The 20,498-nt window shown below is 44.0% G+C and overlaps 1 long non-coding RNA gene across 1 annotated transcript; it reads left to right on the top strand.

The window, feature by feature from the left end:
• Positions 1 to 1,960: 1,960 nt before the first annotated feature.
• Positions 1,961 to 19,298, top strand: LOC116970436. Its single transcript, XR_004411140.1, has 3 exons — positions 1,961 to 2,082; positions 4,731 to 4,735; positions 19,288 to 19,298. It is a non-coding gene; the product is annotated as an uncharacterized LOC116970436 (long non-coding RNA).
• Positions 19,299 to 20,498: the final 1,200 nt, after the last annotated feature.

Genomic DNA, 20,498 nt, shown 5'->3' with positions numbered 1-20,498 from the left:
TAACTGACAAGTTTTAGATTTAGATTTAGATACCTAGAGAACATGGATTGTAAAAGAACAGTGAAATAGTCAAAACAGTTCAAACAGACTAAAGTGTAGATGTGTGTGTGGGACGTGACCATCCGAGGGAGGGAGAACAGTCCAGGGGGGTGTGTGGGACACTCAGCAGGGCCGAATAGACAAATCATTGTGGTGAAATTGCAACAGATCTTCCTGCAGGTTTGACCATTGCTCTGAATTTTGCATCATATCCTGAATCATTCAGAGCAATGGTCAAAGCTGCAGGAAGATCTGTCTTGCAATTTCACCACAATGATTTGTTTATTCTCAGCTCTGGGCTATTTTTTATCTCAATTAAATTTCGAGTGTTTAGTAAATGAGGTGTCTAGTAAATGATGTAAATGATAGGAGTAGGCCCCACAGATAATGAAGGATCAGCAATGTATTTCCAAGTTATGATGGTGAATAACTGGGTCAATTTGTGTCACTCCACTAACATGACCAAACAATTCTGGGTATGGATTGTGCTTAGTAAACAGGGTGGAAAATAACGTGTATGGTATGTCAGAATGCAGCTCTATAGGACTGGTAAACAAAAACAGTTGAACATTTCCCATTGTTTTAATATTTCCACTAAATGTGGACACTTTCGTGCCATCCTGAATTATCCTGCAACTGATCCAATTGTGAGTCACTTCACAGTCACCCACATTATTTTGCCCCCTGGTCATGTACATCACAGACTATATTAGGATAGCAGGTTGTCTCTCCTTGAGGATGCTGGTGATATAGAGACCGCATTCTTTTGGGTTGGGATGTAATGTTAAAATTGTACAAGGCATTGGAGAGGCCAATTCTGGAGTATGGTGTACAATTTTGGTCACCTAATTATAGGAAGGATGTCAACAAAATAGAGAGAGTACAGAGGAGATTTACTAGAATGTTGCCTGGGTTTCAGCAACTAAGTTACAGAGGTGGGTTGAATAAGTTAGGTCTTTATTCTTTGGAGCGCAGAAGGTTAAGGGGGGACTTGATAGAGGTCTTTAAAATGATGAGAGGGATAGACAATAGTTGACGTGGATAATCTTTTCCCATTGAGAGTAGGGAAGATTCACACAAGAGGTTCAGACATGACTTGAGAATTAAGGGACAGAAGTTTAGGGGTAACATGAGGGGGATCTTCTTTACTCAGAGACTGGTGGCTGTGTGGAGTGAGCTTCCAGTGGAGGTGGTGGACGCAGGTTCGATTTTATCATTTAAAAATAAATTGGATAGGCATATGGATGGGAAAGGAATGGAGGGTTATGGTCTGAGTGCAGGTAGATGGGACTAGGGGAGAATAAGTGTTCGGCACGGACTAGAAGGGTCGAGATGGCCTGTTTCTGTGCTGTAATTGTTATATGGTTATATGGTTATATTCTGTTTACTTGTTTCTAAAGACAAATCTTCAAATACATTATTTCTGTTCTGGTGCTGCCCACTGTGGGGCAAAGGCTGGATTATGGGTCAGGAATATGGCCCCATGTCCCACACACTGTTACTGTGGGGCAAAGGCTGGATTATGGGGACAGGAATATGGCCCCATGTCCCACACACTGTTACTGTGGGGCAAAGGCTGGATTATGGGGACAGGAATATGGCCCCATGTCCCACACACTGTTACTGTGGGGCAAAGGCTGGATTATGGGGACAGGAATATTGGCCCCATGTCCCACACACTGTTACTGTGGGGCAAAGGCTGGATTATGGGGACAGGAACATTGGCCCCATGTCCCACACACTGTTACTGTGCTGAGGTATAAAACAACAATATGACAAAGAGAGGTCAAACTAGGGATGTGGCTGACTGACCCACTCCAGACTGCAGGATAACATGGAAACATAGAAACATAGACAATAGGTGCAGGAGTGAACAAGGATAGTTTTGAGTTGGGACTCTTCAGACAGATATAATATCAATTATATTCTCTGTTGAACCACGGATTACAACTGTGGAAATTAGACCATCTTCTTTCTCATGCTTAAATATTATCACTTGTGTGTCTCCAACCTCTGACAAGTAAACACTATTGCAGTATCCCAGTAGAGGCCATTCGGCCCTTCGAGCCTGCACCATTCGCCATTCAATATGATCATGGCTGATCATCCAACTCAGTATCCTGTACCTGCCTTCTCTCCATACCCCCTGATCCCTTTAGCCGCAAAGGCCCCATCTAACTCCCTCTTAAATATAGCCAATGAACTGTGGCCTCAACCACCTTCTGTGGCAGAGAATTCCACAGATTCACCACTCTCTGTGTGTGCAAAAAAAAATGTTTTTCTCATCTCGGTCCTAAAAGATTTCCCCTTTATCTTTAAACTGTGACCCCTTGTCCTGGACTTCCCCAACATCGGGAACAATCTTCCTGCATCTAGCCTGTCCAACCCCTTAAGAATTTTGTAAGTTTCTATAAGATCCCCCTCAACTTCTAAACCCTAGCGAGTACAAGCCGAATCTATCCAGTCTTTCTTCATATGAAAGTCCTGCCATCCCAGGAATCAGCCTGGTGAACCTTCTCTGTACTCCCTCTATGGCAAGAATGTCTTTCCTCAGATTAGGAGACCAAAACTGTACGCAATACTCCAGGTGTGGTCTCACCAAGACCCTGTACAACTGCAGTAGAACCTCCCTGCTCCTATACTCAAATCCTCTATGGCAAGAATGTCTTCCCTCAGATTAGGAGACCAAAACTGTACGCAATACTCCAGGTGTGGTCTCACCAAGACACTGTACAACTGCAGTAGAACCTCCCTGCTCCTATACTCAAATCCTTTTGTTATGAATGCTAACATACCATTCGCCTTCTTGCTGAGGGATTGTGCAGCCAATTTATAGACTCTGTTAGAGAGGATCACTGTCTTGGGACCTTCCCCTGCTGGACATTGAGGACTGAGTCTGGTGGGTCAACCTTCATACAATGGAAGGGATATCACCCCAGGGAAGGGGCCAAATGACAGTATATTGTGTACAAACACTACTGAGTGTGACATTATTGAATGTATAGACACCAAAAGCATTTGTGTTAGTTGTGTATAGAATTATGGAACTGCAGATGCTGTTTTACCAAGGAAAGACAGAAAATACTGGAGTAACTCAGTGTGTCAGGCAGGCAGCATTCCTGTTGAACAAGGATAGTTTTGAGTTGGGACTCTTCAGACTAGTTTGGCATATATTTTATTCTGAAATAAAGTTTATTTTTGAATATAAAGAATGTGAGGTTTGAAGAGAGCAAGGATTCTGCCTTTTCCCATCACATTCAGGATATGATGTAAAATTCAGAGCAATGGTCAAAGCTGCAGGAAGATCTGTTGCAATTTAACCACAATGATTCGTCTATTCTCACCTGTGGGCTGTTTCACTTCCTGTTTTTTATCTGACTAAATTTCACAATATGTAAATAAACATCAGAATTGTGAAGGACAAAGACAACATCAAACTATCCCAAAACCTATTGAAACATGCAAAAGGGAATCAGGGGTGGATTATTTGTCACTTTGAGCCTGTTCAATCCTTCAAAACATTCTCATATTCCAATTCTCTTCCGATAAATGTTGATGCATTTTATGTCAAATAAATCTATCCCCAACTTGACAAGATTCAGTGACCTGCCATCTACCATTTTCTGTGGGGTGAATTTCAATGGCTCACCATATTCACAATGAAGAAATGTCTCAGCCCTAAATGTTTCACCCCTTATCTTGAGTCCAAAACCCCTTGTTCCAGATCCTACAGTCACTGGAAATATCTTTATGTATCGAGTCTGTCTAGCTCTGCTTTGAATGTTGTTTAATTTAGAGAGGTCATGTTTAACTCTTCCAGACTCAACAGAGGCTGAGCAGCAATAAAAATGAATTGTATTTCTCTGCAGAATTCACACAATATGGGGGAAATGAGTTGTTAACCCGGATTAAGGAAGGAGCCTGATTAGATATCTTGTCACAATGAGGATGACACTAACTCCTGAGCTGATGATGAGCTGCACGTTGTGATTCCCTCTAGATGTTTTGCTGATAAATCTATGTTTTTGGATGTGGGCCTCAGTGTTTAGGCTTCCATTTTTAACCCATGAGGATGTGACCATCCTTATTCCACCACTGATGGATGTGTTTAGTAAATGATGTAAATGATAGGAGTAGGCCCCACGAATAACGAAGGCCCAGCAATGTATTTCCAAGTTATGATGGTGACTAACTGGGTCAATTTGTGCCACTCCACTCACATGACCAAACAATTCTGGGTATGGACTGTGTTTGCATATTGTGGATATATTTTCTAGCATCGATGCAGTCATCAATGTAATGGGGATAGAGTTCGGGGATAGGGCCAGTGTACACCTGGAACATAATGTATCTCTCGTGTCTATATCTCTAGGCTGTGAAGATCTTGGTGCAACTCTGTGAGGTTGGGCTTGGAGAACACCAAATGACAGAGGGAAAAACTAGTGATTGTGAAAATGTTTGCTGGAGGTTCTACCTTGAGTGAAATTCAGAACTGAGGAGAAATTTGCTCTCAATATTGGACTTACTTTGACAAATTGTAGTAGTTTGATGATCATATGCTGCTGATTGGTGACCTCCTAAGTCCAACCTCCACCATGATCTGATGCAATGAATATTAGTTTGATCTATCGGACCAACTACAGCATGAACAGGCAAGAATATCGACCGTTCCATTTATTACAAAACAACAGATTCTGTCATTTGCCATTATCATAGACATTTCAAACATCACACAGTCATCTGCTTGAATATGTGTTACTGGAAACTATTCTAACTTCAGTTGTGAATAGCATTAATTATACTTGTCTTTCTCCAGGCTGGTTAGCATTCTGCAAAAGCTTTTCTCTTTACCTCACGAACGTGACACTGAACTAAACTGAATTGAACTGGAAGGGACGTGATTTATTCCCAGAGGTTGTGAAGGTCTTGGTGCAAACCCCGTTCCTGCCTTCTCACCATATCCCCTGACTCCGCTATCTTTAAGAGCCCTATCTAGCTCTCTCTTGAAAGCATACAGAGAACCGGCCTCCACCGACCTCGGAGGCAGAGAATTCCACAGACTCACCACTCTCTGTGAGAAAAGGTGTTTCCTGGTCTCTCTTCTAAATGGCTTACCCCTTATTCTTAAACTGTGGCCCCTGGTTCTGGACTCCCCCAACTTCGGGAACATATTTCCTGACTCTAGCGTGTACAAGCCCTTAACAATCTTATATGTTTCAATGAGATGCCATCTACATTTGGATATAGATTTAAACAGCTATAATGGTATATGGACATATAATGGTAGATGGACACACTGATCTGTTTTGTTGTCAATGCCTACTATGTTCTGTTGTGCTGAAGCAAACCAAGAATTTCATTGTCCTATCTGAATAGTGATGTGTTATATCTGGACTTTCAGAAGGCTTTCGACAAGGTCCCACATAAGAGATTAGTATACAAACTTAAAGCACACGGTATTGGGGGTTCAGTATTGATGTGGATAGAGAACTGGCTGGCAGACAGGAAGCAAAGAGTAGGAGTAAACTGGTCCTTTTCACAATGGCAGGCAGTGACTAGTGGGGCAGCGCAAGGCCCGGTGCGGGGACTAGTGGGGCAGCGCAAGGGTCGGTGCGGGGACCAGCAGCGACTAGTGGGGCAGCGCAAGGCCCGGTGCGGGGACCAGCAGTGACTAGTGGGGTACCGCAAGGCTCAGTGCTGGGACCCCAGCTATTTACGATATATATTAATGATTTGGACGAGGGAATAGAATGTAACATCTCCAAGTTTGCGGATGACACGAAGCTGGGGGGCAGTGTTAGCTGTGAGGAGGATGCTAGGAGGCTGCAAGGTGACTTGGATCGGCTGGGTGAGTGGGCAAATGCATGGCAGATGCAGTATAATGTGGATAAATGTGAGGTTATCCACTTTGGTGGCAAAAACAGGAAAGTAGACTATTATCTGAATGGTGGCCGATTAGGAAAGGGGGAGATGCAACGAGACCTGGGTGTCATGGTACACCAGTCATTAAAAGTAGGTATGCAGGTGCAGCAGGCAGTGAAGAAAGCGAATGGTATGTTAGCATTCATAGCAAAATGATTTGAGTATAGGAGCAGGGAGGTTCTACTGCAGTTGTACAGGGTCTTGGTGAGACCACACCTGGAGTATTGCATACAGTTTTGGTCCCCTAATCTGAGGAAAGACATTCTTGCCATAGAGGGAGTACAGAGAAGGTTCACCAGACTGATTCCTGGGATGGCAGGACTTTCATATGAAGAAAGACTGGATAGACTCGGCTTGTACTCGCTAGAATTTAGAAGATTGAGGGGGGATCTTATAGAAGGGAGGAGAGGAGATGGGAGGGGAGGGGAGGGATATTAACTTTAAACTGGACATATAAACATTGCATTACGGTCAAATTCACTGCACACTGGGGCATGGTTGCAATCAAAGATCATATAGCAAGAATATAGGATCTTTGCTATATCTTTGGTTGCAATGCAGTGAGTCCTCACTAATGCACAGAGATTGTACACTTTGAACTGGGTATAAATATTGCAACAGGACCAAATTCACTGCACACTGGGGGCATGGTTGTAATGCAGAGAGTCCCCACTGATGCACAGAGATTATACACTTCAATAATAATATATTTTATTGTCATTACACATAAATGCAACAAGATTTGGTTTGCAGCTTCCATCCGATGTCACAACTTAAATAACTGATAAGTTTTAGATTTAGATTTAGATACCTAGAGAACATGGATTGTAAATGAACAGTGAAATAGTCAAAACAGTTCAAACAGACTAAAGTGTAGATGTGTGTGTGGGACGTGACCATCCGAGGGAGGGAGAACAGTCCAGGGGGGTGGGGGGACACTCAGCAGGGCCGAATAGACAAATCATTGTGGTGAAATTGTAACAGATCTTCCTGCAGGTTTGACCATTGCTCTGAATGTTGCATCATATCCTGAATCATTCAGAGCAATGGTCAAAGCTGCAGGAAGATCTGTCTTGCAATTTCACCACAATGATTTGTTTATTCCCAGCTCTGGGCTATTTTATATCTCAACTAAATTTCGAGTGTTTAGTAAATGAGGTGTCTAATAAATGATGTAAATGATAGGAGTAGGCCCCACAGATAATGAAGGACCAGCAATGTATTTCCAAGTTATGATGGTGAATAACTGGGTCAATTTGTGTCACTCCACTAACATGACCAAACAATTCTGGGTATGGATTGTGCTTAGTAGATAGGGTGGAAAATAATGTGTATGGTATGTCAGAATGCAGCTCTATAGGACTGGTAAACAAAAACAGTTGAACATTTCCCATTGTTTTAATATTTCCACTAAATGTGGACATTTTCGTGCCATCCTGAATTATCCTGCAACTGATCCAATTGTGAGTCACTTCACAGTCACCCACATTATTGTGCCCCCTGGTCATGTACATCACAGACTATATAAGGATAGCAGGGTTGTCTCTCCTTGAGGACGCTGGTGATATAGAGACCACATTCTTTTGGGTTGGGATGTAATGTTAAAATTGTACAAGGCATTGGTGAGGCCAATTCTGGAGTATGGGGTACAATTTTGGTCACCTAATTATAGGAAGGATGTCAACAAAATAGAGAGAGTACAGAGGAGATTTACTAGAATGTTGCCTGGGTTTCAGCAACTAAGTTACAGAGAAAGGTTGAACAAGTTAGGTCTTTATTCTTTGGAGCGCAGAAGGTTAAGGGGGGACTTGATAGAGGTCTTTAAAATGATGAGAGGGATAGACAGAGTTGATGTGGACAAGCTTTTCCCACTGAGAGTAGGGAAGATTCAAACAAGAGGACATGACTTGAGAATTAAGGGACAGAGGTTTAGGGTAACATGAGGGGGAACTTCTTTACTCAGAGAGTGGTAGCTGAGTGGAATGAGCTTCCAGTGGAAGTGGTGGAGGCAGGTTCGATTTTATCATTTAAAAATAAATTGGATAGGCATATGGATGGGAAAGGAATGGAAGGTTATGGTCTGAGCGCAGGTAGGTGGGACTAGGGGAGAATAAGTGTTCGGCACGGACTAGAAGGGCCGAGATGGCCTGTTTCCGAGCTGTAATTGTTATATGGTTATATGGTTATATTCTGTTTACTTGTTTCTAAAGACAAATCTTCAAATACATTATTTCTGTTCTGGTGCTGCCCACTGTGGGGCAAAGGCTGGATTATGGGGACAGGAATATGGCCCCATGTCCCACACACTGTTACTGTGGGGCAAAGGCTGGATTATGGGGACAGGAATATGGCCCCATGTCCCACACACTGTTACTGTGGGGCAAAGGCTGGATTATGGGGACAGGAATATTGGCCCCATGTCCCACACACTGTTACTGTGGGGCAAAGGCTGGATTATGGGTACAGGAATATGGCCCCATGTCCCACACACTGTTACTGTGGGGCAAAGGCTGGATTATGGGGACAGGAATATGGCCCCATGTCCCACACACTGTTACTGTGGGGCAAAGGCTGGATTATGGGGACAGGAATATTGGCCCCATGTCCCACACACTGTTACTGTGGGGCAAAGGCTGGATTATGGGGAGAGGAATATGGCCCCATGTCCCACACACTGTTACTGTGCGGAACTCAGTATCCTGTGCATAGAAACATAGACAACAGGTGCAGGAGTAGAGGCCATTCGGCCCTTCGAGCCTGCACCGCCATTCAATATGTACATGGCTGATCATCCAACTCAATATCCTGTACCTGCCTTCTCTCCATACCCCCTGATCCCTTTAGCCACAAGGGCCACATCTAACTCCCTCTTAAATATAGCCAATGAACTGTGTGGCCTCAACCACCTTCTGTGGCAGAGAATTCCACTGATTCACCACTCTCTGTGTGTGCAAAAAAAATGTTTTTCTCATCTCGGTCCTGAAAGATTTCCCCTTTATCCTTAAACTGTGACCCCTTGTCCTGGACTTCCCCAACATCGGGAACAATCTTCCTGCATCTAGCCTGTCCAACCCCTTAAGAATTTTGTATGTTTCTATAAGATCCCCCTCTATCTTCTAAACCCTAGCGAGTACAAACCGAGTCTATCCAGTCTTTCTTCATATGAAAGTCCTGCCATCCCAGGAATCAGTCTGGTGAACCTTCTCTGTACTCCCTCTATGGCAAGAATGTCTTTCCTCAGATTAGGAGACCAAAACTGTACGCAATACTCCAGGTGTGGTCTCACCAAGACACTGTACAACTGCAGTAGAACCTCCCTGCTCCTATACTCAAATCCTTTTGCTATGAATGCTAACATACCATTCGCCTTCTTGCTGAGGGATTGTGCAGCCAATTTATAGACTCTGTTAGAGAGGATCACTGTCTTGGGACCTTCCCCTGCTGGACATTGAGGACTGAGTCTGGTGGGTCAACCTTCATACAATGGAAGGGATCTCACCCCAGGGTAGGGGCCAAATGACAGTATATTGTGTAAAGACAGGTACAAACACTACTGAGTGTGACATTATTGAATGTATAGACACCAAAAGCATTTGTGTTAGTTGTGTATAGAATTATGGAACTGCAGATGCTGTTTTAACAAGGAAAGACATAAAATACTGGAGTAACTCAGTGTGTCAGGCAGGCAGCATTCCTGTTGAACAAGGATAGTTTTGAGTTGGGACTCTTCAGACTAGTTTGGCATATATTTTATTCTGAAATAAAGTTTATATTTGAATATAAAGAATGTGAGGTCCCCTTAGCCACAAGGGCCACATCTAACTCCCTCTTAAATATAGCCAATGAACTGGCCTCGACTACCCTCTGTGGCAGGGAGTTCCAGAGATTCACCACTCTCTGTGTGAAAAAAGTTCTTCTGATCTCGGTTTTAAAGGATTTCCCCCTTATCCTTAAGCTGTGACCTCTTGTCCTGGACTTCCCCAACATCGGGAGCAATCTTCCGGCATCTAGCCTGTCCAACCCCTTAAGAATTTTGTAAGTTTCTATAAGATCCCCTCTCAATCTCCTAAATTCTAGAGAGTATAAACCAAGTCTATCCAGTCTTTCTTCATGACAGTCCTGGCTGGCTGGCAGACAGGAAGCAAAGAGTAGGAGTAAACGGGTCCTTTTCTCAATGGTAGGCAGTGACTAGTGGGGTACCACAAGGCTCAGTTCTGGGACCTCAGCTATTTACGATATATATTAATGATTTGGACGAGGGAATTGAATGCAACATCTCCAAGTTTGCGGATGACACGAAGCTGGGGGGCAGTGTTAGCTGTGAGAAGGATGCTAGGAGGCTGCAAGGTGACTTGGATAGGCTGGGCGAGTGGGCAAATGCATGGCTGATGCAGTATAATGTGGATAAATGTGAGGTTATCCACTTTGGAGGCAAAAACAGGAAAGTAGATTATTATCTGAATGGTGGCCGATTAGGAAAGGGGGAGATGCAACGAGACCTGGGTGTCATGGTACACCAGTCATTAAAAGTAGGCATGCAGGTGCAGCAGGCAGTGAAGAAGGCGAATGGTATGTTAGCATTCATAGCAAAAGGATTTGAGTATAGGAGCAGGGAGGTTCTACTGCAGTTGTACAGGGTCTTGGTGAGACCACACCTGGAGTATTGCGTACAGTTTTGGTCTCCTAATCTGAGGAAAGACATTCTTGCCATAGAGGGAGTACAGAGAAGGTTCACCAGACTGATTCCTGGGATGTCAGGACTTTCATATGAAGAAAGACTGGATAGACTCTGTTTGTACTTGCTAGAATTTAGAAGATTGAGGGGGGATCTTATAGAAACGTACACAATTCTTAAGGGGTTGGACAGGCTAGATGCAGGAAGATTGTTCCCGATGTTGGGGAAGTCCAGAACAAAGGGTCACAGTTTAAGGATAAAGGTGAAAATCTTTTAGGACCGAGATGAGTAAAACATTTTTCACACAGAGAGTGGTGAATCTGTGGAATTCTCTCCCGCAGAAGGTAGTTGAGGCCAGTTCATTGGCTATATTTAAGAGGGAGTTAGATGTGGCCCTTGTGGCTAAAGGGATCAGGGGGTATGGAGAGAAGGCAGGTACAGGATACTGAGTTGGATGATCAGCCATGATCATATTGAATGGCGAATGGTGCAGGCTCGAAGGGCCGAATGGTCTACTCCTGCACCTATTTTCTATGTTTCTATGTTTCTATGTTTCTATGTGTGTGTTGGGTTGATGTGTCTATTTCCATGCTCTACAGCTCTATGGCTCTCTGCTGCATCTGTGTATATTTGACAAGTAACTCAACTGACTGACATCACCTGGAAACCTCTTTGCATCCTCTTTGCTTCTCCTATTTATTCTCAGTTTCATGTCATCAAACTTAGAAACATTAAGTTTGTTTCCTTGTCAATACCATTGATGAACATTGAAAATAACAGACTCAAGAACTGGCTTGATGCTGGATCATTCATCACCACCTGCCACCCTAACAAAATATCCTCTCTGTTTCCTGTCCGCCAAATAATTTTCAATTCATGCCTGTTTAACATTGCCTAATCCACATATTTAAACATTCAAAGACCTTCTGAAAATTGGACACATCGACTTGTTCTCCCTGAAACAAACAAAAACAATCTGCTGGAGGGACTCAGTGGGTCAGGCAGCATCTGTCGAGGTAAATGTACAGATGACCCTGTGTATCGTGACCCTTCTTCAGTTGCGAATGGTCATCTGTCCATTTACTTCCACTGATGATTCCTGATCCACAAATTCCCTCCAGCAGTTTGCTCTTTGCTGGTGTTTCCAGAATCTACAAACTCTTGTGTCTCCACATCTTCTCCCTTATCTATTCTACACGGTACATCACCATCATCTACAATAGATTTGTTTGCCATGATTTCACTTACATACATTCAAAAATACATTGTCTTATCGCATAAATTATTTTAAATATCCAAACACTGTTTTGGAACCTGGAAACACCAAACCAGGTTGGAGATTGAAATATGTTTTAATGAATAAAGAGCAACATTTACTAGAGAGAAACACCATTATTTTATTTTTTAATCAGTGGGAAGAAGCAACAATAATTTTAAATATTATGATTTTTGGTCAAGACACCAACAATGTTAGTTTTCCCATGGTGAAATCTGTGGGCTCCTTCTCATGAAGAGGCAAGTGAGGAAACAGTATGTTCTTACTCCTTTCATCAGGGCCAATCCTCTCTCCGGGAATGGTTCAGTTTATCCGAATGGGTGGAATGGAATTGCCAGCATGTTTAATGAACACAACCCTCTATGGATGTTTTTTCATCATGAAATGGCAGGACCCCCCTGGATTGCATATACTGTCTGGTGGAACATCAGGCCCAGCAGATGCAGCAAAGCACCTGGAGCTCTCCCATTTGAGATCCATTCGAAATGTTCAAAATCGCAAAGGTGCAAGTTCGATTCCAGATGGAATCTTTATTTGTTGTATATCTTAACCCATTTGTATCAACACCAGTGGTGCGGGAACCCTGAGTTGGAGGGGGAGTGTCATTGAGTTTGACAAGAGGCAGCGTCAGTTACTGTGCAGTGTGAGGGAACCTCAGCTTGTCCTGTGCTGGGCTCAAAGTCACATTGCTACTTCTCCAGAATTCCACACAAGTTCCTCTGCAGAAGGTCAGTAAACTTCACACGTTATTCTTCATTGGTAATAGTGGATTAAATGAACGGGATTAAATGATTGAAATGTAGTTTGCAAAACTGATGTACTTCTTCAAATGTTATTGTGAAATGTGTTCTCCTGTTACAATGATGGTGTCTTCACTAAAAAGGGAACAAATGTCATTATTTTTGCTCCATCCGACTGATTAAAATCTAAAATAGCGGTGTTTCTCTTGACTATTCAAATGCACTTTATTCTTTCCCACATTTCAAATTTCCTGTTTCCTACCTGTTGTATGAAAAGATTTCAATATAACCTTGTTTGTTGTATCTGTTTTCCAAAACAATGTTTGATCTTGAAACAAAAGAAATTGTTGGATGAATAATTTTCCTCCACAGATGCTGCCTGAATCGCTGAGTTCCTCCAGGAATTTGTTCTGGGTTTATTTGCTTCAGGGAGAAGAAGTGGATGTGTTGAATTTTCAGAAGGTCTTTGATAAAGGCATGCGTAAAAGATCAACAAGGAATATTAAAATATGTGTATTTGGCAATGTTCAAGTGGGATGGATTGAAAATTCTCTGGCAGGCGAGGAACCGAGACTTCTTTTGGGTGGCACATGGTGACTAATGAGCCATCATTGAAACCATTGCTTGAGCCTGGTATTTTCAATGTACATTAATGATTTTGACAAGGAAGTAACTTTAATATTTCTAAGTTTGATGACATGAAACTGAGAGTAATTAGGAGAAGCAAAGAGGATGCAAAGAGATTTCCAGGTGATCTCAGTCAATAGACAATAGACAATAGGTGCAGGAGGAGGTCATTCTGCCGCTCGAGCCAGCACCGCCATTCAATGTGATCATGGCTGATCATCCCCAATCAGTACCCCGTTCCTGCCATCTCACCATATCCCCTGATTCCGCTATTTTTAAGAGCCCTATCTAGCTCTCTCTTGAAAGCATCCAGAGAACCTGCGTCCACCGCCCTCTGAGGCAGAGAATTCCACAGATTCACCACTCTCTGTGAGAAAAAGTGTTTCCTCGTCTCCGTTCTAAATGGCTTACCCCTTATTCTTAAACTGTGGCCCCTGGTTCTGGACTCCCCCAACATCGGGAACATGTTTCCTGCCTCTAGCGTGGCCAAACCCTTAACAATCTTATATGTTTCAATGAGATACCCTCTCATCCTTCTAAACACCAGAGTGTACAAGCGCAGCCGCTCCATTCTCTCAGCATATGACAGTCCCGCCATCCCGGGAATTAACCTGGTGAACCTACGCTGCACTCCCTCAATAGCAAGAATGTCCTTTCTCAAATTAGGGACCAAAACTGCACACAATACTCCAGGTGTGGTCTCACTAGGGCCCTGTACAACTGCAGAAGGACCTCTTTGCTCCTATATTCGATTCCTCTTGTTATAAAGGCCAACATGCCATTTGCTTTCTTCACTGCCCACTGTACCTGCATGCTTACTTTCATAGACTGATGAACAAGGACCCCCAGATCCCGTTGTACTTCTCCTTTTCCCAACTTGATGCCATTTAGATAGTAATCTGCCTTCCTGTTTTTGCCACCAAAGTGGATAACCTCACATTTATCCGCATTAAATTTCATCTGCCATGCATCTGCCCACTCCCCCAACCTGCCCAAGTCACCCTGCATCCTCATAGCATCCTCCTCACAGTTCACACTGCCACCCAGCTTTGTGTCATCTGCAAATTTGCTAATGTTACTTTGAATCCCTTCATCCAAATCATTGATGTATATTGTAAATAGCTGCGGCTCCGCACCGAGCCTTGCGGTACCCCACTAGTCACTGCTGGTCATCGCACCGAGCCTTGCGCTGCCCCACTAGTCACTGCTGGTCCCCGCACCGAGCCTTGCGCTGCCCCACTAGTCACTGCTGGTCCCCGCACCGAGCCTTGCGGTACCCCACTAGTCACTGCTGGTCATCGCACCATGCATTGCGCTGCCCCACTAGTCACTGCTGGTCCCCGCACCGGGCCTTGCGCTGCCCCACTAGTCACTGCTGGTCCCCGCACCGAGCCTTGCGCTGCCCCACTAGTCACTGCTGGTCCCCGCACCGGGCCTTGCGCTGCCCCACTAGTCACTGCTGGTCCCCGCACCGGGCCTTGCGCTGCCCCACTAGTCACTGCTGGTCCCAGCACCGAGCCTTGCGGTACCCCACTAGTCACTGCTGGTCCCCGCACCGGGCCTTGCGCTGCCCCACTAGTCACTGCTGGTCCCCGCACCGGGCCTTGCGCTGCCCCACTAGTCACTGCTGGTTCCCGCACCGGGCCTTGCGCTGCCCCACTAGTCACTGCTGGTCATCGCACCGAGCCTTGCGCTGCCCCACTAGTCACTGCTGGTCCCCGCACCGAGCCTTGCGCTGCCCCACTAGTCACTGCTGGTCCCCGCACCGGGCCTTGCGCTGCCCCACTAGTCACTGCTGGTCCCCGCACCGGGCCTTGCGCTGCCCCACTAGTCACTGCTGGTCCCAGCACCGAGCCTTGCGGTACCCCACAAGTCACTGCTGGTCCCCGCACCGGGCCTTGCGCTGCCCCACTAGTCACTGCTGGTCCCCGCACCGGGCCTTGCGCTGCCCCACTAGTCACTGCTGGTTCCCGCACCGGGCCTTGCGCTGCCCCACTAGTCACTGCTGGTCCCAGCACGGAGCCTTGCGGTACCCCACTAGTCACTGCTGGTCCCCGCACCGGGCCTTGCGCTGCCCCACTAGTCACTGCTGGTCCCCGCACCGGGCCTTGCGCTGCCCCACTAGTCACTGCTGGTCCCAGCACCAAGCCTTGCGGTACCCCACTAGTCACTGCCTGCCATTCTGAAAGGGACCCGTTAATCCCTACTCTTTGTTTCCTGTCTGCCAACCACTTCTCTACCCATGTCAGCACTCTACCCCCAATACCATGTGCCCTAATTTTGCCCATTAATCTCCTATGTGGGACCTTATCAAATGCTTTCTGAAAGTCCAGGTACACTACACCCACTGACTCTCCCTTGTCCATTTTCCTAGTTACATCCTCAAAAAATTCCAGAAGATTAGTCAAGCATGATTTCCCCTTCGTAAATCCATGCTGACTCGGACCGATCCTGTTACTGCTATCCAAATGTGCGGCTATTTCATCTTTTATAATTGACTCCAGCAACTTCCCCACCACCGATGTCAGGCTAACTGGTCTAAAATTCCCCGTTTTCTCTCTCTCGCTCCTTTCTTGAAAAGTGGGATAACATTAGCTATCCTCCAATCCACAGGAACAGATCCTGAATCTATTGAACATTGGAAAATGATCACCAATGCATCCACTATTTCTAGAGCCACCTCCCTGAGGACCATGGGATGCAGACCATCAGGCCCAGGGGATTTATCATCCTTCAGTCCCATTAGCCTACCCAATACTACAGTATTTCTTGCCTCATGCAAATTTATTTCTATTCCTCTACCCCCTTAGATCCTCTGTCCTCCAGTACATCTGGGAGATTGTTTGTGTCTTCCTTAGTGAAGACAGATCCGAAGTACCTGTTCAACTCTTCTGCCATTTCCTTGTTGCCCATAATAATTTCACCTGTGTCTGCCTTCAAGGGACCCACATTTGACTTTGCTATTATTTTTCCCTTAATATATCTAAAGACGCTTTTACTGTCCTTCTTTATATTCCTGGCCAGCTTCCCCTCGTACTTCATCTTTTCAGCCCGTATTGCCCGTTTTGTTTCCTTCTGTTGTTCTATGAAAGTTTCCCATTCCTCTGGCTTCCGGTTACTCTTTGCTGTGTTATACATATTTTCTTTTAGTTTTATTCTATCCCTAACTTCTCTTGTCAGCCACGGTTGCCTCATACTCCCCTTAGTTGAGGAGAAATCAGGAAGTAAAACAGCCCAGAGCTCAAAATAGACGAATCATTGTGGTTGAATTGCATAAAAGCTCTTAATGCAGCCTTAACCATTGCTCTGTATTTTGCTTCAGGTCCTGAATGTGATTTGGGGAAACGCAGAATCCCTCATTGTTCTTGGGATCTGTCAGATCTTTATAAGCTACTGAATGAGCTTGGAAAACACAATAATTATACCTTGAGTCCTTCTTTTTTTTTTTTTTTTTTTTTTTTTTTTTTAATTTATTTATTAGAAGTAGACATATTATAAAATGTAGTTACATATTATAGTAAAAAAAAACTTTTCATATACATCAGTCATACATTATTAAAATTTTCCATTATCAATTACTTCTGCTTCTAGTGTTTTTATTTTTTATAGAAAGAGGGAAAAAGAGAGGGTAGAAAGTTACAAATAAAAAAGAAAGAAAAAAAAACACAACAGAAAAACAAGGGAGGTGGAATGGGTTACCTGTAATACATCAATGGAGATAGGTTCGTAGATTATAAAGTATAGCTTTTCATCTGTTCCTGAGTTCAAGTTTCAGTTGGGTCCTCGTGCTGTGCCAATCTATCCCTTCAGATAGTTAATGAATGGAGCCCAAATTTTATGGAAAAGATCTTGTTTGTCCATTAAGACAAGTCTAATTCTTTCTAAGTATAGGGTCTCCGACATTTCCGTAATCCACATTTTAATTGTGGGGGTTGTAGGGCCTTTCCAACATTTTAATATTAATTTTTTTCCGGTTATTATACTGTAATTGAGGAAGTTTCTTTGGTTTGTTGTGAGTGTTAAGCTTTGTTCTGATATTCCAAGTATTATTAATTTTGTGTCTGGGTCCAGTTTTGTATTAATAACTTCTGAAGTTATTTCAAAAATATCTGTCCAGAAATGTTTAAGTTTTATACAGTTTGCAAACATATGTGTTAAATTAGCCTCTAAATGTAGACATTTATCACAAATAGAAGAGATTTGTGGGAAGATTCTATTTAGTTTTATTTTAGAGAAGTGTAGTCTATGTAAGACCTTGAATTGTATTAAAGTATGTCTGGCATTTAATGAACATTGATGTATTTGTTGTAAACTTTCGTCCCACATATCTTTCGTGATAGGATGACCTATTTCATTTTCCCATTTGTATCTATATGGTTCGGTCGGTGGTACCTCGTTATTTAGTAGGGTGTTATAAATATAAGCTATTAGTTTTTCAGTATTAGGATGCTTGTTCAGACATTCATCAAGAATTTCTGATTCCCTATTCCTGTAAACTTGTGTAGTAGATTTAACATAATCTCTAATTTGTAGATATCTGAAGAAATTATTTGAGTGCAGTCCATAATTCTGTTGTAACTCTTGAAATGTAAGAAAAGTACCTTTCCCATAAAGATGTCCTATATTTTTGATTCCATAATTTTTCCATTGTGTGAAACCTTTGTCCATAAAGGATGATTTGAATAAAGGATTATTTACAATGGGAAGGCAGAGTGGTATATTATTCAATTTTAAATCTTTTTTTATTTGTTTCCAAATTCGTATTCCACCACTATGTATTATGGGGTTTTCTTTATAGGTTTTTTTGTGCAGTTTTGTGGGGGCAAATATGATCGGTCCAATTTCAAAAGGTAGACAGTCTTCCTTTTGCATCATTAGCCAATCTGGTTGTTGATCCATTTCTTCCAGCCAAAAATTCATGTTTTTAATATGGACTGCCCAAAAATAAAATAAGAAATTTGGCAAAGCCTCTAGCGTGGCCAAACCCTTAACAATCTTATATGTTTCAATGAGATGCCCTCTCATCCTTCTAAACACCAGAGTGTACAAGCGCAGTGTACAGAGTCCTTCTAAACTCACATTTCCTTTACATTTTAAAATAAACTTTAGGCAGAATAAAAACAATTTACAAAACTATTTTTGAACAAAACGATCCTGACCCAAACCATCACCTAGGCATGTTCTCCACAGATGCTGCCTGACCTGCTGAGTTACTCCAGCACTCTGTGAAACGTCACCTATCCATGTTCTCCACAGATGCTGCCTGACCCGCTGAGTTACTCCAGCACTCTGTGAAATGTCACATATCCATGTTCCCCACAGCTGCTGCCTGACCCGCTGAGTTACTCCAGCACTCTGTGAAACGTCACCTATCCATGTTCTCCACAGATGCTGCCTGACCCGCTGAGTTACTCCAGCACTCTGTGAAACGTCACCTATCCATGTTCTCCACAGATGCTGCCTGACCCGCTGAGTTACTCCAGCACTCTGTGAAATGTCACCTATCCATGTTCTCCACAGATGCTGCCTGACCCGCTGAGTTACTCCAGCACTCTGTGAAACATCATCTATCCATGTTCCCCACAGATGCTGCCTGACCCGCTGAGTTACTCCAGCACTCTGTGAAACGTCACCACGTTCTCCACAGATGCTGCCTGACCCGCTGAGTTACTCCAGCACTTTGTGTCTTTCCTCGGTAAACCAGAATCTGCAGTTCCTTGTTTTATACAAATCTAAAACAACATAACAACATCTTCAGACACTTTCAGTGTCTCTACATTCAATAGTGTCATACTCAATAGCGTTAGCATTTATCTTTACAATAAACACCCTTAACACTCATGTGGCCCCCTGTGGTGATATCCCTTCCCTTGTATGAGGGGTGTACCCACCAGACTCATCCCTCAATGTCCAGCAGGAGAAGGTCCCTAGACTGTGATCCTACCCCACAGAGTTTGTATGTTGGTTGCACCAAGCTTCAGTGTGTCCCTCAGCACATTTTCCTGCAGTCTGGAATGGGTCAGTCATGTGGCAACATTCCCTGATGGACCACACTTTGACATATCGTTGCTTCATTCCTCAGCACAGTAACAGTGTGTTGGAGATGGGGCAATGTTCCTGTCCTTATAATCCAGCCTTTGACCCACAGTGAGCAGCACCAGAACAGAGGTATTGCAATTGAAGTTTTATCATTACAAACAAAAGAGACACTTCCTCACTCTTTCATTCAATGGCTTTAACATTGAAGGCAAAAACCATACGCCTTCTTCACTACCCTAACTACTTGTGCTGCCACCTTCCGTGAGCTATCAACGTAGACTCCAAATGCACAGAAGATATGTGTCTCAAACTGGCTCCGTCTAAAATTCTCTGTTATTTCCCACAGGAATCCACAAAATGAGGCCCAGGTTTCTCTGCAACAGTTTGCCAGCTGGTTTGATGTTGGGTGTCTTTGTTTTCTTGCTTCGACCAGTTTCCACACAGAGTAAGTACTTTCTCTTCACCAGTCACAATCACCTTGCATTAATTATCATTGTCCGTGTAAACCCGCACCCTATTGGCAATCTCACTTTCCTCTCCACGTCCCACAAATCCACCCCATCCTTGCTGGAGCTCTATTTCACATCCCTGTATGTGTTGCTGCCTCACAAATCCACCCCATCCTTGCTGGAGCTCTATTTCTGAGCCTCTCCCATTAGCTCCCTCCCTCCCCTTCCCCTGCCCCAACATGGTCCTTTTCCAAGTCGGAAATGGCCCCCGGTGAGTAGTGTGACACGGTTGTCCACACTATCCTCCCCAACATCTCCTCATCACAGTCCAGGTGGGTGAAACTGCCCTTGACTTATCGATCCAGTCGCAGCCCGAGATCTACCTGCAATGTCTTCACTGCACGCTCCAGCACAGTTCCCTCGGGCATCCTCCGACAATCTACCTATTTCTCATCCTCACGCTGCCATTCGGTGACATCAGCTGAAGTTTTACCGTTGCTTCCACAAGTTGACTGTGGACACCAGCTCGATCTCGCTAGCACCTCCCTCTTCCCCTCCATAGTCTCCACATTCATAAACTACACCTGGGACATCCAGGACTGGATGAGCAGAATTGCCCCCCAACTGAACACTTTGAATCACAAAGCCGTTGTCTTTAGTCCCATCACAGCCCCTTTCTCCAGCCACCAATTCCATTCCATTCAAATGCCAGAATATTTGGGGGTCAGACT

The sequence above is a fragment of the Amblyraja radiata genome, unplaced genomic scaffold (genome assembly GCF_010909765.2).
Source record: "Amblyraja radiata isolate CabotCenter1 unplaced genomic scaffold, sAmbRad1.1.pri scaffold_87_ctg1, whole genome shotgun sequence".
Classification (NCBI taxonomy): Eukaryota; Metazoa; Chordata; class Chondrichthyes; order Rajiformes; family Rajidae; genus Amblyraja; species Amblyraja radiata.
Note: the sequence above shows the minus strand (reverse complement) of the source record. Positions and strands in the feature narration are given on the sequence as shown.